Source organism: Micropterus dolomieu, linkage group LG05, assembly GCF_021292245.1.
Source record: "Micropterus dolomieu isolate WLL.071019.BEF.003 ecotype Adirondacks linkage group LG05, ASM2129224v1, whole genome shotgun sequence".
Lineage (NCBI taxonomy): Eukaryota > Metazoa > Chordata > Actinopteri > Centrarchiformes > Centrarchidae > Micropterus > Micropterus dolomieu.
The window spans coordinates 25,407,603-25,434,731 of NC_060154.1; the positions used below are offsets into that span (position 1 = coordinate 25,407,603).

Genomic DNA, 27,129 nt, shown 5'->3' on the forward strand with positions numbered 1-27,129 from the left:
CCTTCGCCTCTCTATTAATGTGCTTGGACACAGAGCTCTGTGAACAGCCAGCCTCTTTAGCAATGACCTTTTGTGTCTTGCCCTCCTTGTGCAAGGTGTCAGTGGTCGTCTTTTGGACAGCTGTCAAGTCAGCGGTCTTCCCCATGATTGTGTAGCCTACAGAACTGGACTGAGAGACCATTTAAAGGCCTTTGCAGGTGTGTTGAGTTAATTAGCTGATTAGAGTGTGGCACCAGGTGTCCTCAATATTGAACCTTTTCACAATATTCTAATTTTCTGAGATACTGATTTTGGGGTTTTCATTAGTTGTCAGTTATAATCATCAAAATTAAAAGGAATGAACACTTGAAATATATCTGTCTGTGTGGAATGAATGTATACATTATACAAGTTTCACTTTTTGAAAGGAATTGCTGAAATACATCAACTTTTTGATGATATTCTAATTATATGACCTGTGTGTGTGTGTGTGTGTGTGTGTGTAATTTTTTTTTTTTAGCTTAAGTTTCTTTTTTTGGACAACACAGATGTTTCTTGTATATTTACAATGCATTGCAGGTTTTCTTATTGTGCAAATAAACGTTTTTTGTGGGTAGCCTACATGTCCCCAGCATCCCCAGTGTAAATGACCCTACCTCCTCCCTCCCTATAGGTTGAGCTACTCCATGCTTACCGCTTCACCTCCACTCTCCTCCTGCTCTCTCTCTCCCTCGGCCCTGTCACTTTGTCCCTCTGCTTGGCTGTCACACGCCTCCTCTTCTGCCTAGCAGTGGCCACGGCTCTCCTTAACTACTTCAAGTGCCGGGGCCTGCACTACGTCGGGTACTGCAGCTGGTGATGAAGCTACTGGAGCCCCGGTAGCAAACATATCGGTTATTTTTGCACATGTGGCGGCCTCCGTCTGAAGCATAGACTGTATGGGTCTGAAGACTTTTTTTTGGTCCACAACACAAGAAACAGGGCGGAGGGGGTTGGGGCTAGTAAGAGATGTGATTGGGCCAGCCCAGTGTCAGTATAGAAAATGACCCATTGTTTGTTTACCCTCAAACAATCCATGCAGGAAACGTGTGCTAATCATGTTCTTTAGAAACTAGATTTAATGAGTTCATCAAAAACCAATACGGGTTTGTCACCCACACCTTAACTCCCGTAAATCACCTAGTGTAGAACTGTGTTCAAATTTGGTAATCACATCTCTTTTTCTCCCAGGGAGTACTATGTCAACTCAAAATTAAACTAGAAAACTGAAGCAGAACTAACAATGCCTTTCTTGGGCAAGCAATCAAACATTAGCTCTACAACTTTAGTCCGGTGGATAATTTAATTTTGACTCCGTGAAATAGTATGAGACAAAGGGGCCGTCAAATCACTGGGAGAGATACATTGGCTTTTGTAGTTTTAATGACATTTTTGTCCTTAGACTGTTCGTACAATGTACTGTATTCAGTGATTGAAAATGATACCTGTGGCATTATCACTCAGAAGCAAGCTGTTGACTATCAGAGTAGTACAGTGAGTAGCAGCCATGGGTTGTCGGGTAGATTTCACAGAACTTTCACAGAAGTTCAGTTTACACCTCTGTTTGTTTTATGGAGTGTGTTAGCGCTCAGCAGAGAATTCCTCTGCTACTTATTTATGACAGGAAATGCACATCATAAAAGACTTGTAAGCACATATCTCCGCTGGGAATTGGGGCTTGTAGAATGAAAAAGGACACTATCACGATCCCACACAGACTTGCAAATAGATACACACGCACTCGCTCAACAGAGCAAAGGCAGAAATACAAACCAGACACACATACAGGCAGGCTCCAGAGGGACTCTAACTGAGACAGTGGCCCCTGGCCCCTGCACACGCGTCGGTGCAGGCGGGGGTCAGTCTGTGACCCTTTGACGGAGGGTCAGCGGAGGAGTCTGGCCAACACGCTCTGCCCGCTCGCCTCTCGTCTTCTGCAGGGACAATCCTCAGCTCATCTGGGAAGACATGCCTCCTGATCTGCACACATAAGATTCTGCTTTGCATTCTGTGCAGCATTTAGACAAAGAATTTAAAGAAGGTCTTTGCGGATGTTTGTGTATGTATGTGTCTCTGTGTGTGCTCCTTCTGTGGTCTAATGGCCATAGAAACAAACTTCTCGGCACAAACAACATTCATAAATACGTGCATGAGTTTGACAGACTGTGTGTGCGCGTCTGTTTTTTGCCTGAGCCACTTCGTTTTACAGTATGTCTGTGCTGTATCTGTTGGTGCGGAAGAACTTGTTTACATTTAGGATTCCAGTCAGCAGTGAAAGATGACCTGTCCTAATTTACCCGCTTTCCTCCCCAAACTGTCCCCTCGCTCTCTCTCCACCCCCAACCAGTGCAACTCCCTCCATTCTCTGAATCTGAGGAACTCTCGAACCTACTTTCACCTCATGCAGCTCAATGGAATAAAGTTATCGGCTGTCAATAAAAATCTTGTGATGTTACAGTAAAAGGCTGCAGCTCTGCACTGCTTTTGGTGACTACGCCCTCAAACAACAGCAGTAACAGAAGGATGCTCTTTGTGTTAGCGTCCCTTACAAGCAGCACTCTGGCTTCACTAGAAGTGAAATGTGTCAATTCAGTTCGAAGTTCTTCTGCTCGGTTCTGAGTTCTCCTGGGTGGAGAATTCCTCCACGGCCTCGACACCAGATGGAAGCTCTCCTGGCGCTATGAGCTGGCCGGGTCATTTCCTGTCAGGAGGCCTGGTGTTAATCAAGGCCTGAGCCAGCAGGAACGCCCCCTACGCCCCTGCCTCCTCCTCCTCTTCTTTTTTTTATTTTTTATATTTTTTTACAACCCTTCTCTTCTTACACCCCCTCATCTAGCAGAGAGGCTAAGAAATACACATTTTTACCTCCTCCCCCATCTCCCCCTTTAGTTTCTGTTCTTTTGTCTTCCATACCATACCCCTGCTTTGTTTAGTACATGCCCGCTTTCCTCTCGAGTGTCTTTAGGTGGTCGTAAATCATGAGAATGGTCTGTGTTATCAAAGTGTCCCTATGGAGGCCTGCTGGTCCAGCCAACAGATAGAAGGAGATAGTAAGGAATGAGGAGAAAGGAGTTTTTCTTGACTTGCGGTCTGGTCACTTTCTGTTGTGTCTGTTAGTGTCTCTCGTAGTGTGATGGACACAGTCGCAGATAGGCTTATCTCCTTGCTCCTCCTACTTAGCTGACCTCCACACTGACCAGACACAGGCCTACAAACTGAGGGGTGCAGTCAGAGGGAATTTCTTTCTTAGTCACATAATTGTCTACGTGCCTCATCTCCAGTGTTCAATGGTGAAATGTTGCCTCAGCTGTGGGTTTTTTTGTGGGGTCATTTCCATGCTGGAAGGTTCTCGACTCATGCATATGAAGCTCATGGATCCTAATTTTGGGTTGATGCATAAAAGTATAATTTAGTTAGAGAAAATTCAGTGAAACTAAGTATGAAAAATGCCAAGTATGAGACTTGGACTCATACTTGGCATGAAAATACAATAGTCCATCAGTTTTTTTGTTTTGCTGTTGCAGTGTTATCAGATTTGTGATTTAATTTTGATGACCGCGAGCAGTTCAAACTATTGCTGTGTTTGGAGAACATTTCTTTCTCCTCTAATAGAGTTCACAACCCTAAGAAACCTGTTCTACCAGCAGAACGTAAAGGTTCATTCTTCAAATAAATCTTTTAGTCAAATAAATCTCTGAGTGCTAAGGTTCATTATTAGGGTTGTGATGAGACACTTAACCCACGGGATCGAGCCTGGAGTCAAGATTTTAACACTATTTTTAAGAAATCTTCAGTGTTAAATTATATGAAAAATTTGAGCATTAAACACTTTATTTCCTGCATTCTGAGGATTTTTTCTGCACCACTTTATCATGATTTAGTCTTCCCTCCTCTTTGTGTCTTTGTTTGGGGAAGTCACTGCTTTAAATGTGATCGTGGCACCTTTTCACCTCAGTGATAAATTATTACATTCAGAATCTCTCTCACATATCTGCGTTCTGACATGTCCAGAAAAAAGTCATAATTCAACAAGACTAATGTCATCATTTGATGAGAAGTCCACCTGCCCTATACTCTGCTGTGCATTACGTTATTGATCCGATGGCAGTAACATTAGCCCCTTGACTGAGATCATAAAGTCATTAGCATAATAATACCAGAAGCTGCAATACCCAGTACAGCTACTACTCCAATTTGCTGTACTACTTGCTACAAGCCTACTAAGCAATCCATATGTGTGGGTTTTTTGTATTTCTCATCATTCCTAATGAAAACACGATCGCTATTATTCAAAAACAAGGAATTTTTAGTCTGTAATCTCTTATTTTCAGGTAATCAGTGCTGAAAATGCTAAAGTAAAGTGTTCCTGTTAGTCTGTGCTCCCCTTGGTAGGTGAGTGTTGTTGCTGAGCTGAGCTGACTCAGTCTGATGAAGCGCAGGCTGCTGGGGAAGATGGTCACTATCTTTGAAATCCTATCAATAGAACCTATTCCTCCATCACATTTTCTGTCTGCCTCTCCATCCTCTTATCTGCTCTTACTTCTCTCTGCTTCTTGGTCTTCCCAGGCCGCCTCACACACTCTCTCATTCACGCACACACACACACACACACACACACACACACACACACACACACACACACACACACACACACACACACACACACACATACTGACACTCACACTCACACTCACACTCTTGACTGTTCTTTGATGCTGACAGCTGCTCGCCGTCTGCACTGTGTCTGTGAGCTTAGCGCTGTCATATCCGACTCAGCCCACTCTCAGTCCAGGTAAACGGTTCTCTCTGATGGGAAGAGATGGAGGGATGAATGAATTGCCTGTTGTAACATTTCCTCTGCAGTCTCGCTGATGGTGAGACACATTTTGGCGAAGAGGGCCGTCAGCCGCCGTTATCACCGCCATCCACACAGCGTGGGGGTATATACCATGATAATGACTACAGCGGGGATTGCAGTGAGGCCAGTGTAAACTCAGTCCCCCAGAAAATAAACACATTAGAACATACATATGCACAACTATTGCCCCTTGCCCTAAGGCCAGAGTGCCCCCCGCCCGTATTGCATACTCCCCCAGTATACCAGCTTCTTCTCTATCGCCCCTGACCCAGAACACACAAACTCAAGTCTCCACATTGAAAACACTCACTATTTTTGGCCATGCTTTAATTTCCCTCTCCGTACTGTAGTGATAACAAATCCTAAGAAAATCCACTGTAGGGGATGTGTTATTTCCAGGATGGGGTGTATGGTTTTAATTTTCTCCTTTTCCTGTTCTCTCCTCCACGCCTCTCATCCCCTTTTAGACTCTCCTCACATATTGCTGCTGGAAGTGTTTGCAGTTCCTTAGTAACATGGCGCCGGAGTATCACAGTTGTACACAGCCTCTCCCCTCTAATGAAACACTCACTTATTTATCACCAACTGTTGACAAAGTGACATTAGTGCTGTGATGTCTGATTCAGATCTTGGAAATGGATCGTGCAGTGTTAAACATACTGAGAATTAGGATTGAAATACAACACAACCTGTTGATTTATGGATTCTTTTCAAATTTAAGATATAATCAATCAGTGCCTGTAGAGTGTTATTTCTTGTTGAAGTGGTATTAGACAAACTAATGTGCATTTTATAGCACTGCTGTGGCAGGTCTTGCACTCTACTGTCTGCCTGTGTAGACACAGAGACTCACGCACACACACAAGCACACATAACAATAACATCTGTCTCTCAGGTGGGAGCAGCCGCCCCCTGGTAGGCCTCCTTGCATCACTGCACCAGTCAAGAGGCTGAACACTCACACACACACACAAGCATATAGGCAGCTGCTTCACACTTTCACTTGAACTTTGAATTATTCTAAAACCAGCAAGCTTTGTAGTCCAAATGTTTTCAGTTGTGCTGCGGTTCCTGACCCGTCCGTGAAAGCCCTCTGTTGCAGTGTGTGGGAGCGGATTAGCCCGTTGTGTATTTTGAATGACAGGATTATGAAGTTTGTGTGTTTCTATTGGGCCGGTGTGTATGAATAGTGTGTGTGTTATCAGACGTCGAGCGTGTTATTTGTGTTATGCTAACCCATTTTTGTAAGCTACGCATCTTTTCTGCAAAGGTTATTATGGTTATTATTATTATGGTGCACTGTCGGGGCCAGGAATATGATACACACACGCATTCCTAAATTTAAAACCATGTTAACATTATTGAGACACCGGAAAGTTGTGATTTAACCATTATATAGATATTTATATTTAATAAAAAGTGAAACGGATAGTTTTGAGACATTCCCTTAACCATAGGTGGCGTCAACATATCAAGGTCAGAAATTATAAGTGGTATGTCTGCTAGCAGTCACCGTTGCGCTGGCTTCATCCACCCTGTAATCAGCTTTGATGTGGACCTCAACCCCACCAGGATATGATGTTTGTGTAGGATGCCTGCCTGGATGGGTAAGTATATGAATGATCCCGTTCGGTTTTGGGTATCCTTTTGAGCGCTCCTCTGATGTTGTACAGCTCAGGGGACTGAAACAGGAAGTTGAGATGCGATTAGGGGGATATGACATTTGCAAGAGGAGCTTCCGGTGATAGGAGGCTTCCTCTGTGTCTGTGGGACTCAACCCCTTACCCCCCCCCCCCAATCCGGTGATGACTACATATTCTTCCAGTCCGCTCCTCTCTCACTCACTTACCAGCTGTTTATGTCACACATATGCATTTCCATGTTAAAGGGTCAATTCACATGAATTACAAAAAAACATTTTTTTAACACTTGCTGCTGCTGTCTCCACCCTAGTACAATGGAGGTGAACTGGATTTAGTTTGTGGAACTCACCGTATAGAATAACATATTTATAAAGAAGCTTCTACTGACGTAGAAGAGCAGCTCTCAAGTGATCCCATCATTAATCACATTTGTTCTGAGCAGGAATAGCCAATCAAAGAAAAGGATTTACCCTAGGTCTGCTATATTGTTCATTCTTTATTTAAAAAAATCTTTATTCTGCTAAAATCTAAATTTTATTTTTGTACAATAATCTAGTATTATGTATGATATGTAAATAAGGAGGACATTTTAGGAGATTGGAACAAAAAGACAATCGCAAAGAAAGAAAGAAGTGATGCTGCTGCTAGGAGAGGAATTTTACAAACACTCAAATGTTTAAAGACTTCTAGAGACTACATCATGTTTCAGTTTTAGTCCAACTTATTATTATTAATTATTTCATTTTTGAGGATAATCTGTAATTTCTTCCTGTCACCCTGCAATACCTTCTCTCTGTCTGAAGTCTTTGTCCTGCACATGAATACATATACGTAAAAAGCCTGTTAGACACCTGGTCACACATATGCATAGCCAAGAAATCAGCTTTTTCCAGGCAAAATTCTTGCTTGATAAGCCAGATTCCTCTAATCCCCAACCCCAGAAACTATGTTTTAGTATCCATAATTTTTAAGAAATCACGTTACTGCAGAAAGATGACTGTAAAAGCACTCAGTGACTCCATTACCGCAGAACATTTTTCATTGGAACTGTATTTTACGCAGGAAATAGTCCCCATTCAATGTGTTCTGTGGAAGTTTTTATATTTTCACAAGTGCAGCTGGGTTTGCCAACATGTTTCTTTTACTTCTGTTTTTAGTTCCCATGAAGATCCTTACAACCTGTGATCTCTTTGAAAAGGTGAAGTCAAATGAGAAGTGAAAGCCCCCCTCTTTCTACAACCAGTGCCCTAGTTACTCTGGAAACAATACCTTCATAACTATAAAACCTGTTCAGAGTGTCTGCTGTGGTCGTTTTTATGTTTTCACAAGTGTGACTTGGTATGCCACTGTGTTTTTAGTTCCCCTGATGCCCCTCACAACCGGTACAATCTTTCACTTTCCCCCCTCGACTCATCCCTCTGCAGCCTCATTCTCCTCCTTAATGTGGGATTACACACTGTTGCAACCCGTTCCTCCAGCCATGTACTACTGTTCTTATAGAGCAACACCACAAAGTTGTACCACTCTTAAAAGCAGCTGTAAGTTCGGCACACTATAGCTCTCTTGTAGAAGTGAGACTTAGAGATAGAACACTTTGTTTGTGAGCACTGCACCTCATCACTTTCCTGCGTGGAGAAGATCTGAGTCATACCGCAGCACAATAGTGTGTGTCTGAATGAGCAGATAAGTGTGAGTCACAGTAAAGTTGTATGAGTGCACAAGAAAGAAAGAAATTAAATGTGCTACAATATATGGGCAGTACTTTGTCATCTGCTCTGGCTTTGCTTTTAGAGGGAAAAGAAAAAAACATTCCAGATTAATCAATCAATCTGTATGTGTGTGTATGTGTGTGTGTGCTGTGTGTGCTGTGCCTCAACATGTGGCTTCAATCTCTGTTTTCTGTTGCGTCCCACCCCTCTTTTACCCTTCACAGAGACTTTTGACCATTGAAGACGTCTTTGTGGTTGAAAACAAGTCATTTCAAACTAGATTTCACGTTTGTGAATTTGACCTTGCTTTTTTTTTTGTTAGAACATCGTGGATCTAAATGTCTCCACAGCAAAAGAATCAGATCTTTTGCAACAGTGATTCTATAAGAAAGATCATCATAACAGCATCCAGGTTAAGGTGTGTGTGTGTGTGTGTGTGTGTGTGTGTTGACTGATGAGCCAGTAAACAGACCCAGCGTCTCAGATATCGGTGGAGTTTATTGCTTTGGGTTCAGATCTGGCAGCCTCTGAGTTGTTTATTTGCCTTTCAGGTATCAAATGAAACCCGCAACTCTCTCTCCCAATCACGTGTATTCCGTCGGTCTGACAGTGCATATAGCTTTGTGGAGTCAATAAACAGTCGTGCATGAACTTGTCCACACAAATACACAACTCTTTGTCCAGCGCGTACAGCAACTAATCTCACTTTTCTTCTTTCCCACACACACACACACACACACACACACACACACACACACACACACACACACACACACACACACACACACACATACGGTCATCGCTCACTTTTTCTCATCGCTCTCTCTTTGTACATACACACTACATACAAACATGTACAGGGCTACTGCCTTCCCATGCTTGGTCCCAGGTCAGCTTGGTTTTATAGGTCAAACACAAATTCTCTAGTCCACTCAGCGCGTAATTCAGACCAGCAGCAACCAGGGACCACCAGAGGGGGTAGAGGCTACACAACCAACCCAACCAACATGTCAACCGCCTACCACACACACACACTTGCACAAACATACATACACAGCAACCACCGGCCTCCTCCTCCATCCCTGCAGCCATTATCAAAGGATCTGAACAGCGTCAAGATTATCTATCTCTGTCTCCCACGGGAGCAGCCGAGCACATAGCACAGTTATCATTCAGCAAACACACACACGCACACGCACACTCACTCACTCACTCACTCACTCACTCTCTCTGTCTCTCTCTGTCTCTCTCTCTCTCTCTCTCTCTCTCTCTCTCTCTCTCTCTCTCTCTGTCTCTCTCTCGCGCCTCACACACACGCGCACAGGCACACACGATACGGAGTGAAGATCAAAGGTTAATCGTGTCTTTTCATCAGTTGCACCACCCTCTTCTCTATCTGTCCTCCTCCTGTCTAATGGTTGTGTTTATGTGTGTGTGTGTGTGTGTGAGAGAGAGAGAGAAACAGGGGTTGTCTGCGGTTGTGGGAGCGTTTCTGTCCACACTTTTATGCCTGCCCACAGTAAATAAACAGCCCCGTCCTCCTTTTCCATTGTTTTCGTCTATCTCTCCATCTTCTGAATTTTTTTTTCTCCTCTATGAAACTAAATTTCTCTGTTTACATTAGCTGATTTAATGGGAACCAAGTGTTTCTGTTGTAGTTGTAAAATTGGCTATTAATTTGATGTACGCTCCAATAAAGTCTGTGTAATAGAGCCTTTCTATAATTTGATAAGTATGTGAGATTTTAGCTGTGTGTTTAAGAGTCTGCAAGTGAACTGAAAATCCTGCTGTTGACTGTTTGAGTAGTTTTTTATTTCATTTTCTTAGGGTTGAGAAAGAGAGCAAGGGAGAATGGGACATTTCAGAGTATCACCCCCCAACCCCCCAGTGTGAACCCCAACCCTGACTGAAGCAGGAAGTGCTTATTCATTCAGGAGGTGTACGTTTACAGAAAACCGTCTTTTGCGCTCTCAAATGGAGATTTCTGAAATAGGTCGGAGGCACAAAATGGCTGTGAAGAACTGCAGAGGTCAAAACCATTGTATGATAGTCAAGGCCCAAGGCCCAAGTATGTAAAAAGACGCGGATCCTGCAGCCTGATCAGTGGCCCTTGAAAAGTTCTCCTGTTCTTAAATAACGGTGTGAATATGAGTTAGTCTTTGGCATCGTTGATTTGTGCTTGTGGGTTGCCTTTCTGCACTTCTCTCTTGACTGTCGTTTTCAAACATCGTAATCATCTCAATTCGTGAGTTGATATTTGGAAATATTCCTCCGTGAGCGAGTTTCCAGATCAGCCCTTCAGGCAGCGTGCCAGTAACACAAATAGAAAATAAATAATGCATTATTTGGGAAGGAGTAAAGAATGTGTGTATTAATTTATCTGAGTCTTTTACAGTTGTCAGGATTTGATTTTAATGGATTAAACATACTGAGCAACGATTAACTGCGTTTTATCAGTTTATTATTTGCTTCATTCTTTCTCATTTTTTTTTTATCATCGGCATCTTGTGCTCAGACTCTAGATATTATACTTGACTGATTGTCTGTTTCATATGTCAGATAGAAACCACAAGGAGTTACATCCACAGTTGTTCGCTGCATGGAGGATTCTCAGTGCATCTGGCTGATTTTCAGTGGGAAATCAAGCAGCCTTGGCAGAGGAAATGATATTCTGCCATGAATTACAGCACCCTTGCTCCGTACTTCATTAATGATAACCCCGGCAGTGAGGCTGGCCTGGAGCCGTGCCTCTCCTCCAGCTCTTCATTAGCATGGTGGTGCAGGCTTGGAGCAGCCAGGCTACACTCAGGGCAGTCTGGGCTGCCATGCACATTATTGCATTATCATGCTTCCTGGTGTGTGGGATTGAACATTTGCCATCAGGCTTCTAAGCACTTTCACCCACTGATCTCACACACACTTGTGGTGCTTTCGATGACTTTGGAGCTTACATGATTGTAGCGTTTCATAAATCAAACAGCATGTTATCTATTTGAGGCTGATATGTTGGATGTGTTATGGTCTGTCTGGTTGGACGGTCAAACAGTTTCCACCATTTACTGGAGTACTTGCAGTGTTTAAAAGGAGAGGTTTGTGAAGTGTGTGTGTGTGTGTGTGTGTGTGTGTGTGTGTGTGTATATATATATATAGGCCCAGACCTGTCCATTACTTTACTGTGTACAATTACACCAATACATTTACATTTATTTTCTATATCTGAAAGAATACTGACCTTGTAAGTGTTCAGAATCCAGTGAGTTAAATGGGGAAGGGTTGTTTCTTTTTAGAAATTGTCACACCAAACAGACATTATTAGCCCCTTATAGCTTATATTTATGTTACTAACTCAATTCACTCAGTCAGAAGCTATATATAGAACCTAATAATACGGTTTTCTCCTCCTGGAGGATGCTACTAGTCCTACTCTCCTTTGGGTGGCTGCCCATTTTCTCTATTTAAATGATGTGTGCTTTCTGTAACCCACCAACAGCTCCTGCAGCTCAACCATATGCTACATTAGTAGATTTTGCAGCATTGTTTTAATTATGTCTCTTGATATTACATGTGTGATTAAATGGAGGTGGCTTGCCGTGCAGGTTTGAAGGACTCTTAACGTAGACTTGTGTGAGTTTATTTCCAAACATGGAAGATGCTTAAAGGAATAGTTCAACATTTTATAAAATATGATTTGCTTTCTTATCGATAAAGAGTTGAGAAGATGAATTCCAATCTCAGGTCTGTAAGGTAAATTTGATTCTCCAGCTAGAAGGCAGTTAGCTTAGCACAAAACAGGGTTAAACAGCTAGACTGGCTCAGTCCCTAAAGCAACAAAAGCAGCCTTCACCAGCTCACTAATTAGCAATCATTTTATATCTTGTTTGTTTAATCCATACAAAAACCAAAGTGAGAAAAATAGTTGTTTCACAGTGGACTTTTTCTTGGATCAGCTGTTTGCCTGGAGACTAGCAGCCGAGGCTAGCGGTTTCCAGTCTTCAGCTAAGTTAAGCTAATTGTCTGCCGGTTTTATCTACATATTTACGGTACAGACATGAGTGGTATTAATCTGGTCATCTAACTCTCCAAAAGAAACCAATTAAGAGTATTTCCCAAAATGTTGCAGTATTCATGGAGGCACGACTGTGTGTTGCATCATTGACGATCACAACACAAACTATACGGGGACTCATAAACACGTTGCTCCATAGCGCTAGTGTTCAAAAACTCTGGAAGGTTCCTTTAAAGTGTGAGAAGCCACCTTTTTCCCCATGATAAAACATCTGCATCTGACTCCGTTTAACATGCTGCAGCCCAACAGTAGCTTTTCCGTCTTCATTAGAACATTAACATTAGAACATACAACACTAGAAACTAGTCCGAACAGATCTCCCTGCTCCACTGCTGAGGTATTAGGCTGCATGCTCACTAACTACATGGATGTGTCTACTGATAACTTATTTTATACTGATGACATATTTAATTCACTAATGATTAACCTTAGTGTCTTAATGAAAACAAACTATAAAACACCCAGTAAGTTGAAACAATTCAATTCACATTTCAAGTCTGTATAACAGCGTGGCATGTTTTCTAAGAATTCCTTTACCTTGTCTTTATTTCAAAGGGCTGGGTCCAGCTGTTATGCCTCGGTGTCTCTGTGAAATGTCAACCTGTGTACAGTATGATAGTCCATTAGTACTGTATATGCTATTGCAAAGCAGGACAAGCCTCTATTTTCAACCATGACTGCCAGTTTACAGGTCCCAATTTCTATGTAAGGCACAGCACCTCCCAGATGTGGTTTGAAAAATGCTGTCCTTTGACAAATCCTACATGTCACACCCAAGAATTGGACCTGTGTAAATTGTCCCTCGAGTAGTGGTTTTGAAAGAGAATATGCAAAAGTCTGGTATAATAAAAGAGAAGATTCACAAGGTTGAAGCCATCATTGTACACATTTTGGGGCTGTATCTCTGCACTCCACATTTAAACTGAAATGCTTTCTGGCTATTATCTGTTATAACAGAACAAACACTGAAACACTCAAATGATATGACTGTGGTTGATGGCTGCCTCAGCTTTACTGTTATTTTTGTCTCTGTTTAATTTTTTTAAACTGCAAAACTCGAAATGTATTCGGACCTAGCTACACACGATGTTTCACTTCTGTTTTTGTGGTTCTTTCTATTTGCGATTGGGTTCAAAAGCCTGCAGAGGAGTACGACCAAGCAGTCAGGAGAAGTAGTAGATGTTAAAATTGGACAAGAAAACACGTTCACATCAGAGGAGGGAAAGTGACTGTGTTTTTTTAGCAGGTTTGGAGTTGGTGCCTCACATCTGGGCCACAACCTTGCTGTATTATCTGAGATGGAGAAGTTGGACACAGTAAAAAAAAGAAAAAAAAAGAAAAGACTTATCTCCCTCAGGAGAACATGAGAAAACAGCTCAGTCGTGGCAGCCGTGTGTTTAGGAGAGGGGGCTGGTGTGTGTGTGTCTGTACCTGTGTGTTAGGGTTCCGTGAGCAGTGTAACAGTGCGCCCTAGTGACCATGTTGAGAACTGCATCAGCAGCGGTTGCGTGAAGGGGACTAGATGGCTCCTGTCTGTGATCGAAGTATTTCACTGAGATCAGGTTTGCCTCTATGGCTGCGGTGAAGATGCTGAAGCTCCATCACCGCTGTTCTCCACTGAACTCTTATCAAACTTCTCACAGGAAAAAAAGGGCCCGAAGCATATATTTCATATTTGAAAGAGGAGGCCTGTGACAAATGCCAGATGTTCTTGCCAAGTGAAATATGTTAGCAGTTACTACAATATTTGCTCAAGATTTGTTTTTGAGCCTTGGATTTCTTAGTTCAATACGTAGTAATACAACACAAACGGCAGCTACAGCCAGAAGACAATGAAGTTGTCCATGCAGCTATAGCAATAGACTTGAGACTACCTATACATACTTACATACACGTTCACCTTGGGTCCAACAGTCCCAGCATTAGGCAACATTCCTCAGGCTGCCTTTGAAATTGTTTATTTCCACATCAACTGATAATCAAATGTGGAATTTACATTATTTAAGAATAATAGCAATTATATCATACAGCAGAGATACAGTGCATCATCTTCAGATTAGCATTATACCTACATTTGTTTGTGTGTGCGTGTGCGTGTGCGCGCGCATATCTTTATGTATCCGACTGTGCACATGTGTTTATGTGTTCTTGTGCACCAGTGCAGCTTGTAACTTTAGCCCAGCGTGTTGCTCTGAGGAACACCACAGATGTTCAGATGTTTCTCCTCGGAAAACAAACAGAACAGAGGCCATTTTCTCCAGGACAGAGGGGACTGTCAAAATAAGAGCTTGGCCACGTTTGGACCTCTCCTCCAGATCACTACATGTTCTGTCTTAAAAAATGTTTTGCAGGATTTTTTTTTGTATCTGCAGTTGGATATAGTAAGTTTACGTGTGAGTTCCGTCCGTCCGTTTTTATGTTGCGTTGGGGTTATCGATTACTCTTGAGGAGCACTTGGGAGGGGCTCTGAGGGGAATGATTACTCAGACTGTGAGAGATTTAAAATCATGAAAAGGGAGGGAGGGATTGGAGAAAACATGACGGGAGAGCACCACACCCCTGCCACCTTCTCCTCCTCCTGCCCTCCTCTATTTGTCTCCACCTTTGATTAATATCTTGCTTCCCACAGTGTATGACAGAGCTCCATAGGCAGGGCCCCAGGTGAAGACCTTAGGGAGACAGGAACGCAGGAAAAGAAGAGAAACATATGAAGAAAGAGTGTGCTAGCCCATATGCTTTTTCTTTTGCATGTTACAGGTCACACATTTGTCTTTTGGCTTTATAATGATGAAAACATGGGTGATTTTAACCTGACACAAGCATCAGTCTCGCATATTAAGGCACAATATGAACATAAGACATAAAATGAAAGTACGCACTGGCACAGAAAAGCCAAGTCGTTTGTATCTGTGCTGATCGTAGGAGATGAATGTGACAGAGTCGGAGCAGAGGGGAAGCAAACAAGCAGTCTGAGCTGTGAAATTGAAGAGGATCAAAGTGCCAGTGAGTCATAAATAAATCCTGGTTCCCTCCCTGTGGAGAGATGGAGCGGACGTTGTATTGCTTGTTTCTGACAGCACTGTGAGCATCAGGAGAAAAAAAAAACACAACTTGGTCTTTTTTGTGTGTGCGTGCGTGTGTGTTGAGGGGAGACTAACACTCTAACAGTTGGCAATGCCACTATGGTTGCTCATGAAGACTGGAGAGGTGGTCCAGCGAACCCCTGCTGGCCAGTACAATTTCCCAGAAGTGTGTGTGTGTGTGTGTGTGTGTGTGTGTGTGTGTGTGTGTGTTTGCTGCAATGCTGAAGACTCACAGCGCTATGAGCTTGTTTCCTCTGGGCCACATGTGCTCTTTGCTGCTGAGCAGGATCGGAGCACAGCAGTAATGAGAAGTCCAGGTGCAGATTTTACCCTCAGGGAGGAAGTCCTTGTTTACTCGTATTTAACCTTGTTTCTGAACTCCCTTTTTTTGTAGGCTTTTTGACCCTGTAGAGTTTGTGCTATTGAAGTCGCATTGATTCAGAAACTGTTGAGATACTCAACCAGTTACCACCGTGGTGTTTTTTGATACCACATACGTGCCGATACAGATTGAAACACCGGGAAAACTTACTGGCATGTTTGTGAGAAATGACTCCATGTTCAGACCCCAAGATGACGTCAGAAAGAAAACCAAGAATCACATTTTCACAGAATAGTGCAGAAACATTATCCAGCATTATGTAATCGACGCAGGTGTTTCAATATCTTTTTTTTATGATTTCATAATGTAAGATCAGGAATAAATGTGTATTCACATGAAAATCATGTGAATACAAGATATTTATTTATTAACAGTTATGCATAGGAGTTATAAGAACTCACTTAATGTCCTTAATGTGCAGTAAAATAATTTATGTCACTTACACATATAATTCTGCTCTTTTTCTCAAACTAGCATTTGGTCTCATCATATAGTGACAGTACTAAAATGTTAATGATGATTAATAACTAAAGTGATGACAAATATGTTTCTGCCCGTGTGGTGGGTCTCTATAGAACTGACTTTACTGACTTTTTCAACCAGCTACCTGACAACTTTCAGTAGCTTTTTGTGCTAGTTTTTGCATTATATTATCCATTACCCCACACAGGTGGCTGCATTAATGATATTACAGTTAATAGTAATTGACAACTGTCTCCTGCTCTAACACCTGTGTAGTTGAGTGTGCTGTGGTTGTGTCAGCTTACATTGATTTACACTGATTTATTCTCTGGGTGAACATGAGTCACTGTACCAGCACATGAGGAACTTCCTTGAAAAGTCATCATTACATCAACGTCACACTACATTAGTTTGGCACACGCTTTTGTCCAAAGCAATCTACTTCTGTGGTTTTTGCTCAAGGACTGATATGTAGACAGAAGGAGCTGTGGATCAAACCGCTAACTTCAAGCTTCTTGGCTCTGGGACCTGATCTGCAGTTGCCCGACACACTGCAAAACAATTGTCCATTTAGGTGAACGTTGAACTTTGCTATGTGCCAGTCTGCCTTTGACCGACAGAGGGCTCCATGTCAGTGGAAAAATATATTCACTAGTCTTATAGGAATACCCTCTGCACTCATAAAGGTTTGCCTATAACAGAAACACTGTAATAAAGTTTTATACTGTGTAGACTGCTGAGTGAGCTGTAGCTATACACTATTCATCCAGCTGTATTTAGGCTGCAAAACAAGCTGGCATTCATTACATCCTATGTTGCAAATACTTCCCTGTATGCACTGTCACTGTTGTCCTTCAGGGGGCAGAATAACCCTACTTACTCATAGTGTGTCTCTACTGAGGTTTGGCAGAGGGAGCCGGTCAAGTCAGCATGATTATCTCACTGTGAGCTCTCTTTCTGTGGAATGGCCTGATGTCTGCAGTTGCTGAGCCCGGCCTCAGGAATGATCTTGAATTGAGGAGTGATGAAAACTGTTCCTTACCGATCAGGACACACACACGTTCACACTTGTGTTAGAGTGTGCACACAGCTTAAGCATATTTTACCAAATTAATATAAAGACAGTCTCTCTCAGTCCTGACTTGGCACATGCACACACTCCATCATCACAGTGCTAATGACATTCTTTCACATACATGCAGGTATGATTGGGGAGCAACACTCTGCAGGTTCACCTGTGTTCAGTGCCTGACCTACTGGAGAGAGATGTTTTTTTATTCTTGAATGCATGGATTGTGGGTATTTACAACATATATGAGTAAAAGAAGGAGTTCCATAATTTGATTCGGTTATCAGTAGCTTTAAATGCGACACTGAAGAAAGTTTTTTTCCCTACCAGTTTTCTCTTACATGCTCACAACACTACTCTAATGTTAACGGTCAAGGAACTGACACCTTTTTCCCAGACTTACATTTCTCGAGTCAGAAAAAAGGAGATGGAGGTCTGGCATATTCGTGAAAGACTCTTGAAAGTGAATTTTTACTCTCTGCAGTCAATGACACATTCAGTGGCGTCACTTAATTCTTTCACACTTATGTAAGAGTCGCTGTATAAAGAGGTGCTAGGTTTGTTCTTTTTTTCCTTCATTACGTAACATTTTGCATTATAAAATGCCTTTGGCCCCTAAAATGTAATCACATCTCCCTGAATGTTCAGCGTTAATTAAAGCTCATTTTTCACGTAGCAGGAAAAGCCACTGCTGGTAAAGCAAAACATGCCAGATGCTCATACACACATGCATGTGTGTGTATGCACAGGTAACCCCGTACTTACGTCTTAATCCACACAGACACACAAAGAGAGAGACCCTGAGATTTAGAGTTATACAGTGTTTGTTCAGTGCAAGCAGTCTTTTGAGGCTATGTGAGCGTATTGGGTTGCCATGTCAACTACGCTCTCGCCCAGAGAAAAATAAATCCTGCAGACTGGCCAGATAAGGACCTCGTGATACACTATATGAACTCAGAGAGCTTAAGTACACAAAACAAATATACTTTTAAGAGCCTTACTTCAAGGACATTGTAAAACAATGTGTTTTAGGTCCTTAACTAACAAAACATGTGTTCTCTTCACTTTGGTGAGCATGATCGAGTGCACGCTGTGGTTTTTCAGATGTTTGGATTAATCGTTTAATAGGAGCTTTGAAAAATCAGATTTATACACTGTACAGAAATGAATGAAAAAACAGTAGATGTCTAGAGTGGTTGGGAAAAAAAGTTCAGGTTTCTGAAATACAGTTGCATAAATGGTTACCTAATATGTATATGCAGTTTGTAGTGAATGGGTTAAAACATGAAAACAATTGTATGGTACTTTATAGCTGCTCTAATTAATATTTTTTACACTAGATGAATGACTAATTATAATGTGAAAATTGTCACTCTTAGTAGCGAATCCTCCGAAAATTATTACCCAACTTTTGCAGTTTGCCTCAGGTCTACAGAGCTTTATAGCATGTTTCAGCAACTATACTGTTGCGGTTCAGTTTCACCGCCCTCATAGTGTCATTTTTGGTCTCAGCAGGCAGCTGTCCCATAAGAGTTAGGGTAGACCAAATGCAGGACTGAAAAGTGGACAGAAACACGACTGACAGAATGCTGCTTAAGCGTATGTAGGACTTCAGCTGCGGTCTTTGCAATGTGTGTAATGTCTGTTTTTAGAAACGAGGCAATACAAAGTGTTGGATCAGTCAGACCTTGTCACTGCTGGTTGTATGAGGTTGTCATGGTGTTCCAGGTCCATTAGGGTAGTCATTAGGTTTTCCTATAAAATGATCTTATGGGACAATTCACATCACATCACATCACTATGACAAGTTCAAAAAAATGTGCTGTGTTTTATGTACAGTATACTATATTAAGTTTGTAGAAGTGTGTGTGTGTGTGTGTGTGTGTGTGTATGTGTATATATATATATATATATATATATATATATGTGTATGTATATATATATATGTATATGTGTGTGTGTGTGTGTATATATAGATTTTTTTATATGTGTACGCATGTGCACGCATTTCTGCTCTCTAGTTAAAAGTTAGTGTAGACCAAAAGTAGAGCTATATGGTCTGAAAACTGGACAGAAACACGACTGAAAGAACACTAATGTTTCTCCATATCTGCTAGATGTAAAAATAGGCAAGAGTTTGCTAACACGTTTGCCATAACATCTTTATAAGGTAATATGGCAGTGTTCCGAGCTTGTTTCCACTTCTCCCAAGTGGGCAAAAAAATCTCTTAATTCAGGTTTAAAGAATGAAGCAATAGGGCTGCACGATGAGAATCCTCCAGCACCATCATTCTGTTTCTGACAAACAATGTTGAATGGAACATGCTGATTTAAGATGGTCATCAATTTACAGATTTTAGCTGCGTTGTCATTGTGAGCACGGTAGCATGATGGATATTTTTGCGGAGTCAGGTCAGTCTCAGTATTAATGAATGCACACAAAAGAATTCACAAATGTACCCTAAAACATTTTTCAAGAGACACAAAAACATATGTGGATGTTACACCTGCATTTAAAAACCGCTTGTCATTTGTGAACTTCACTCCATTTGTGTGTATGGGTTTAGTTTAGACTCCCCTGCCGCTCGATTCATAACAGAGAATTATCTGTGTCTGTGCTTATGTGATTGTCTGAAGTGCAAGGAGCCACCTGATTGGTTGCAGATAATTCCCTGTTTCATTTGTGAATCAAGCCACAGAAGGGGAGTCTCCCCCACACAAATGCAGTGGCATTTATTTCCTTTATATACAACGATACATTTTTGTGGAGAGAGTCATTATTATACAAATACATTTGTGAATCCTTAGACTGATCTGAGCGCATATGTGGTTAGCATGCTGACGTTAGCATTTAGCTCAAAGTACAGTTACGCCTTAGAATAGCCTCACAGAGTTGCTGGCATGGCTGTGTTACAAGCTTAATCTTGTTTTTCATTGATAGCACCCTCACACACAGGGCTTCTGGGAAGAGACGCGATTTTAATCGCATAATTTATAATAAGCATCTCCCTCGGGTTTTTCAATATGCACACACATAGTACTATTGTACACAACACTTGTGTTTGTGTATCCAGTCCATCCGAGGAAGAACATTTTGCAGTAGACAAGCACCTGGTGTTCCACGGGGATGTAGTTATGTAACTGCTGGGGAAATCTATGAGACAGGAGAGCTAACACACTGTATATCCAGTGAGCCAGACAACCACAGTAGGACTGATGTGGAAAGGGGGTTTGTTTAACAATCCACCATAAATACACACCGTTACATACACACACTGCTCTCCTGCTCACACTCGTCGTCTCCTTGTAGAGGAGGGGACTCGTGGTGCATTGCGTGAGGGTTGTCATTTTTGTCTGTGTCTGGAGTCTGTAGCATTCTCTGCGCCTTGCCAGATTTTACTGATTTACCTCCAAACCCTTCATGAAACCCTGTATCCACCGTGATGATGACACACACACCCCCATTCACACGCACTAATACACACTCACAAACACACAGCACTGTAATTACAAAGGATCAAAGTGAAATTCAGCGAGTGTGATAGTCTGGCTAATGGCAGACGACAGCGAGGTGAAACACAAATCATGAGGAACAATATCATTTCTGCAGTGAATACTGCTGTGGTCTGGGAGAATCTAGGTACTTAAAATGAAAAAATATGAGTCCTTAGTGAGTAGGTTTAATAAGAGATGCCATATTGTGCCTTTTAGAAAGTATGTGAAAGCATTGTTACCATGGTAAAGTAGATAAAGGTTAGTTTGTCATAGTGGCACGTCAGATATCTACTGTCTGCAGAAGTGTAAAGATTTGCTCAGACGTGTGTGTGTGTGTGTGTGTGTGTGTGTGTGTGAGTGTGTGTGAGAGAGCGTTCCACATAATCTGCTTTAAGAGACCTTAAGTCAGGGGAAATTAGCACCTGCCACTCTCTAATTGAGCAGATCATTACCGTGTGATTTAAGCCACGTGCCCACTTTCATCTCTCTTTTTTACACACACACCCTTAAATACACATGTAGAGCTCTCTGATCCACTTATAGGAATACACCCTATATAACCTAACCCTCATTCTTGTTGGTAATTTATTATACCCAGGTAACCCCCCCACCCCCACCCCCTCCTCTCAATGGGTGAGTCCTACATGCCTAATGTTTGATCTCCTCACGCATGCTAGCAGACAGCACAACATCTGAGGGCCTTGTTGCCAAGACACTGCAACCCACATGCCCGTCCACTAACACTACCACCCAGCTGACATAAAAGCACTCAGGAGACAGTGTTTTACATGCAAAGCCCTCTGTTCTCCACAGTCAAGCTGCCTGTGGCTTGCCCTAACCATGAAAAGTGGGGTGGGGGGGGGGCACACCCTCCTCAGCATGTGATTAATCACATTCACCGTGAATACACAGGCTTCCTGCAGCAGGGAAATCTTAGGATGCTGGCATGCTGTGGCGTGTGCCCTCCTCACTTTACATTTTCTCCTGACTTCATTCTCCGATGAAACACGCATCCACACTCGTCCCCACATTGTGTCCACTGCGGGGCTCAGCGAAGTCTCCCATCAGTGAAGTTTGACTTTAAAGTGACTGTTAGAAGGCCAGAAGTGTGTGTGTGTGTGTGTGTGCGTGTGTGTGTTAGTTAGTATGTGTGTGTAAATCAGTATGAGGAGCATTGTTCTGCACTTCCTAAAGGGTTTGTGAAGCCAGCCCAGATTAACAGGTCTTGTGTTTTCCCCTCTGGAGAGGATTAATGCTTAACGCCGGAATTCAGACAACTGTGTGGACCCAACTTGTGGGGCACTGACGCAGCAAGCTAACCGCAGGCTACCGTTAACCTGTAGTGAGTGTCTGACACATATGACACTATTTGGACCTTATCAGCGTTTTTTTTTGCCAGTGGAATATGTTGAATGGTGTTTTTTTTTTCACAATTGCAGTTCCGAGACTTTTATGTGTGAAATCAGTGGAGTTACCTTTTAATAGCATTAGTTTTAGCATTTTGTCAGACATATTCTCTGTTTGTATTCTGAGCACAGTCAAATCAAAGTCACACACATGCCACTTGCCTTAGTGGAATATGAACACCGACTAATGTCTAATTATTTCCTCTCATGATGGCAGAACCTAAGCTCACATTGGGGCTCTGCTGCAGTATTTGCAATGTGTGTAAATGCAACTTTTAACGGAAGAGATGAGGCAATACAAAGTGTTTGGTCAGTCAGACTTTGTCTCTGCTGGTTGTAGGAGGGCGTCATGGTCTTCCAGTTGTCATTAGGTATTCTTCATTCTAACACATCAAATCACAGCTGTGACACGTGCCAACAAATGTATTGTGTTTTAATATATATTATTCTTAGTATGTAGAAGTATATAGATTTTTAAATTAAATATTCTTTGATAAATGACTGGGCTGATTTTAGCTAAGGATGCTTGTTAGGTAGGTATTCAGATGGGGGCAAGAATGAAAAGGCATCCTCCTGTACAGCATGTGCATGCATTTATGCTCTCTAGTTAACATCTTCTTGTTAGTACACCTTTCATTGCACATGATGACTTATAACAAATTTGCTATGTAAAGATGTGAAGCCTTGACATCATCTACTTGCAGTATGTTTTACTATTTGTCAGATTCACACAGCACAGTGAAACCTTCTAGAAACACTTTTCAATAGACAGCATAGTACTTTCTGTACCAAAATTGTAGCCTAGTTCACACTACACAATTTTAATCCCGATTTGCCGCTCTGCGAGCTCGGCGACCGTCAGGCTGTGATTGGGAGTAAATCAGCGGTCGATCGGCGGACGCCAGTCGTTATGTGTGAACTACTCAACGACGCATCATAAAGGCTCCCCAACACATCACTGCCACATCGCCGACGTCTGCCAGATATCTAGCATGGCAAATATCTGGAAGAGTCAGCCAGCTCGACATCCACATCTAGCCAATGAGAGAGCAGGCAGCTACTTTTTCACCGCAAAACACTTTTTACTCACCTCCAGCTCTCTCTGTAGCTCAGACAATCCCTGCTACCTGAGTGTGCTAATCCATTCTTTCACCCATATTTTTTGTCTTTATAGTTGCTGTCTTTATCATAACAAACAACAGCTGTTTCGTGTGTAGGTTTGCGTCATTTCCCCTTTCACATTTCACGTGTGTTTTCTTGACAAAACGTGGTTTGGAGACCAGCGTCGGGTGACACAGCCTCTGTCAGCTCGTGTAGTGTGTGACCCCGTCACCGATCAGTCACGTAGTGTGAATGCCACAATGACTTCAGACTCCCGTCACAAGACGACAAGTTGTGTAGTGTGAACAGCACGGCCATCGGCCGACGCTGACAGTCGTGTAGTCTGCACAAGTCTTGAGTCACTGGTTTGCAACGGTTAGTCTGGAGCGCTGCTATGGTTCATTTGTCTGCATTATTTTCCACATCTGTCTGAGGCTAAAGTCTGACATTGCAGCACACAGTGTTAGTTTAAAATGTTTCCATTCGCCTGGTTTGACTCTTAAGGTGAAGTAGAATATCTAAAGATAAATGCATTCAAGCTTCTTATGACCTTATATGTCCATATTTCCTCAGTACAGCTGTGCTTTACTAATGTCAGTCTCATGATAGGACCACGCAGAAGTAACTTCCTCCTGACCCAGAAATGACTTGGTTTCCATGGTAACTGCTAGCATCATGTAAGAGGAAAGGGGCATGACAAGCACGTAGCTCTGAAAATCCACCACTTCGGTCTCTCTTCTTTCATCCTAAGATACAGTAGCAAAGACATTTTCCTTCCCAGCATTCCACACAGGATCACCATGTCTGAAATAAACTGCTTATAAAAAAAAAAAGTGCTCTCTCTGTTCCTCTCTCTCTGTCCCTCTCTCTCCTCTCTCTCTCCCTCTCATAATCACGTACTCTCATTCTTTTCTCAGACCAGAATAGAATTTTTGACCAGGTTTCAAAATAAGCCGGGATATTTATAAGTAGTCTCGTAGTCTACATTCCACTGATAAGTACAGAGTGATTTTGATTGTGGTGTCAGGCATAGATGGTGAGTTGTTGCAGTGTTTTGAGGGTTGTTGAGGAAACAGACTGTGTTTTTCTAATTTAATGTTCCCTGTGTTCTTTAATAGACATTTCCTGTAAGCAGAACAGTGTGACAGTGGTAATTGATACTAATTGCCTTCTTACTTCCACATTTCTTAGATTTTGTTTTCACCTGATTAAATGTTCTAGGGGGGGGAAATTGACTGCAGTTTTCATTTTAGCATTAAAGGTGCAATGTGTAAGATTTGGCCAGAAGTGCTAACTCTAAAAAAACCTAACATTTTCAACTGAATGTGAAGAAATTACAGTTTTGACGTCATGTCAAAGACGTCTGTGTATTGTGTTGCAGAGACATCTACTGAAGTTAGCATGCTAACCAGTTAGCCACAACCTGTCCTGTCTTGTAGAAGAAGCGATTGTTCGATTGTATAGCATTATAGAGTTTCAGACTGGGAGATGTGTGTGAGTTCACTACGCTACACAAGCTCTCTTAGCTATTTTTAGTCTAATAAATAACCAAAATAAACTCATAAAATGTCAAGAAAGCAAATAATATTAAACCTGTTTCCTTGTGAACTCATTGTAAAACACACTTCAGTCAAATTAAAATTCACCAAAACCATCTTTGTTAGTCTTTCCACTGTTCCAACAATCACCAACTGTGGTTTGGTTGAGATAAACCCTTAATTTCCTGCTTTAAAGGTGAGGTGATCCATTCTATTCCAATACACATCTATTTGTCAAGTGAATATCTTCTCACTGTCCACTAACTGTCCGTTGTGTGTGCCCTGATAAAAAATCTGGTGTTTGTGTTCAACCTTGGATCTGTAAATGGGAAACAAAGGAATACACAACACTATTCCAGCCATTCCAGCTATGATTTGTGTGTCAGGTAAAGGTAAACTTGCCCTCGGACATTCAGCTTACTTTCAAGTTTGCCAAGACATGTTGTTGTTATGACGTTAGCTGTAATAGCAGGAGAGCAGCTTAGCTCACAGTAGTTACATTACTTGCTTTGTCGCTGTTCGTTCTATATTATGGTATTTGCCATGGAAGTGGATGTCTCCAGAATAGCTTACCCCACCTTTTAATATGTGAAAATTTTGCTTGACGATTCAGGTTCTGGTGCTTAATGCAGACTCGGTCAGCTCATAGCACTGCTAAGTTAGCTGCACGGCTCAATTGTCACAAAAATTAAGAATGACAACATTCTGTTTTTTTTAATATCAACAAATCTCACAAAAAAACATTAATTAATGAATTGAACCTTCTGATGTATTATTTAGAGCTTCATTGTTACTATTGGTATATTAAAAATACTTCAGTGAGCCACATGTTTCTCCATTACCACGAGCATTAGCACTGCAATGTATTTCCAGTAAGTCCCACATACACCAGCCTGCTGCCGTAAATACTCATACATACCAAAAGAGTATTAATCCCTGATCAAATGCACCACAATTGTCTATCCTTTTTTTAAATGAAAGTATATATTTTTATGCCTTACACTTTCAGTAGGAACTAGTGGGCTTGTTGCTGAGGGTATTGAGAGATGGAGTAACGCATTGTTGGTTCTGATCCTTTCATGGAATTTGTTAACAATAAAAATACAGAATGACACCAGCCTAACCTTATAGGAGTTTCACTTCAGTACAGCAAAGTGTGAGAATGTAGCAGTATTGTACTACTCAGTATAATGAGCAGTGTACTAATATGACTTCAAGGAGGAACATGAAGGTTGTTACTGTCAAAGGTTTAAATGACAACATTTCAACTTCGTCTTTGATTGCATCACTTCTCTGTCTGCAGTTCTTTATTTTGTTGTTAATTCCCATCCAGCTCTATTAATTAGTGATACATTCCTCTGTGCTTCTCTGGTTGGTAGGTTCCACCTTTTGAGTGTCACAGGTTACACTCACACCCTTCTTAGTTGCTCACCTCCGGCTCTGTTAGATCAAATTAAGAAAACCCTCAATCAACCACTTCCGGCCTAGACGTTTATTGGTGTCCTTATCAAGACCAACCAACATTCTCTCTCCGCTTTCTCTCCCTCCCTGATTTCTCTCTTAGCAGCATGGTGAGTCAGTCTCAGAAATGACTTTGTAATTTTCTAAGCAAGTTGTTGAGTGTTAAACTGAGTTGTTTCAGGAAGTCATTGTGTTTAGACATAGATGGCATTTGTTCAAATGACATGTACTTACTCATCATTTCCCATCAGTTTTACATAAGGAATAATCATATGAAGACAAGAAATGATGCTCAGGTGGCTATTAAATTTTTTTTATGCCCTCCATTAAAACAAACCGGAATTCAGCTCACATATTTGCGTGAGAGAAATCAGACGGTGTGGCGTTGTAAATGTGGTGTGGTGCCGCTATGGCGGGTAGCGTGGCGGCGTCGCGTGAGATAAATTCAGACACAGGTGTTCAACCAACTTGGATGTCCCCGGATCAGCACCTGGTCCTGCTCCTGCTCAGGATCTGCTGTGCCACGATCAACATCTAAACCACAGATCGTCTCGGGGAGGGGCTACACAGCCCCAGACCTAGCTCTGGGCCTGCACTGTATGCTTTGGCAGCAAGTCAACCAGCGCTCTCACGGTAGACACGCAAGCACTCGAACAGATTTACACAGCTCCAACCTAGTTCTTATAAAGTATCCAGAGCCCTCCTGCCACAAACACATCAAATATGCACACAACCTGAGCAGTAGGTTTCCGCAGAGGGTTATTGTCAGATCATGTAACAAAATATTAAATAAGCATATTTGCATGTTGTATTTCACCATGTTCATGTATTGTCTTTG

The 27,129-nt window shown here is 41.9% G+C and overlaps 2 protein-coding genes across 2 annotated transcripts in view; both read left to right on the top strand.

The window, feature by feature from the left end:
- The window catches only part of LOC123971410 (cytoplasmic FMR1-interacting protein 1 homolog), a 1,205,200-nt gene that overhangs the window by 194,560 nt on the left and 983,511 nt on the right, over window positions 1-27,129 (top strand). The window lies entirely within an intron of this gene.
- scfd2 (sec1 family domain containing 2) overlaps window positions 1-27,129 on the top strand; it is a 128,204-nt gene that overhangs the window by 78,689 nt on the left and 22,386 nt on the right. The window lies entirely within an intron of this gene.